Raw genomic sequence first — 973 nt, forward strand, 5'->3', positions numbered from 1 at the left:
TTTCTGCTTCTAGGCCTCCCTGCCCTTGGACCAGCTACAATTCCAACTGAATACTTTTTGGAGAGAAATCATGTTATGCCAGGCACTGAACAGGTTTGCTCTCTCTCTCTTTCTCTCTCTCTCTCTGGGGGTAGGAGCCACGGGCAGATCCCTAGCTGAGTGTCCTGAGACTCTGGTTCTAGTCCCATCAGAAGTCATTCCAGGTTCCTTCCCCAAATGCAATGATCAGGCGTCCTTTTCTTCAGTGAAAGCAGCCCGCTGGGGCTTTCTTTCCAAGTGTCTACTGCTATACACATTTGCACTCCTATGCTTACTTAATTTGAGGGATGGGTGGGGAAGGCCTCTGAGTTAAGAGAGGTTTACTTGAATCTCTGGCCATGGCCATCCACCCCCCCTCCCTATCGCAACCCCATGCAATTATCCAGACTCATTCTCAAAGTGAATTGTCCTGTCTAACAGAAAAGCAGGCTTATTGTTATTCTTATCCTTGTGTAAGTAAAATGGCTACTTCAAGCTAGGTACAAGGTATTTCCAGATGAAGAAATCCTCAACAAAATCTATAATAGGCACAGTGAGTAATGGTGGAGCTGGGCCTTAAGCCAGGATTTTTAATTCTAAAGTTTATGTTCCTTTATACTATATTCGGCTGCTTTCCTAAAACTTAAGAAGTCCCTTATCAATCAGGCTCATGGTTTCTCCCTAGTTTAGAAGCTCTTTTTTATGCCTCCACATTCTTTGTGTGTCCAACACGTACCCGGCAGTAACATTTTGTTATTTTCATTTTACTAGTTTCATTACACAAAATAAAGGATGAAGGCCTGCTTTCCTGGTGGGTTGTATGAGAACCTCAGAGAGAACAAGCCCCTACTGGTAATCCCTGGCAAATGCAATCCAGTATTCCATGCCTAACACCTGCATTAAGAGATGTTTGGGGCCGGCCGAGTGGCGCGTTGGTTAAGAGCTGGCTTGGGAC

Source organism: Hipposideros armiger, unplaced genomic scaffold (assembly GCF_001890085.2).
Source record: "Hipposideros armiger isolate ML-2016 unplaced genomic scaffold, ASM189008v1 scaffold_1298, whole genome shotgun sequence".
NCBI classification, from domain to species: domain Eukaryota; kingdom Metazoa; phylum Chordata; class Mammalia; order Chiroptera; family Hipposideridae; genus Hipposideros; species Hipposideros armiger.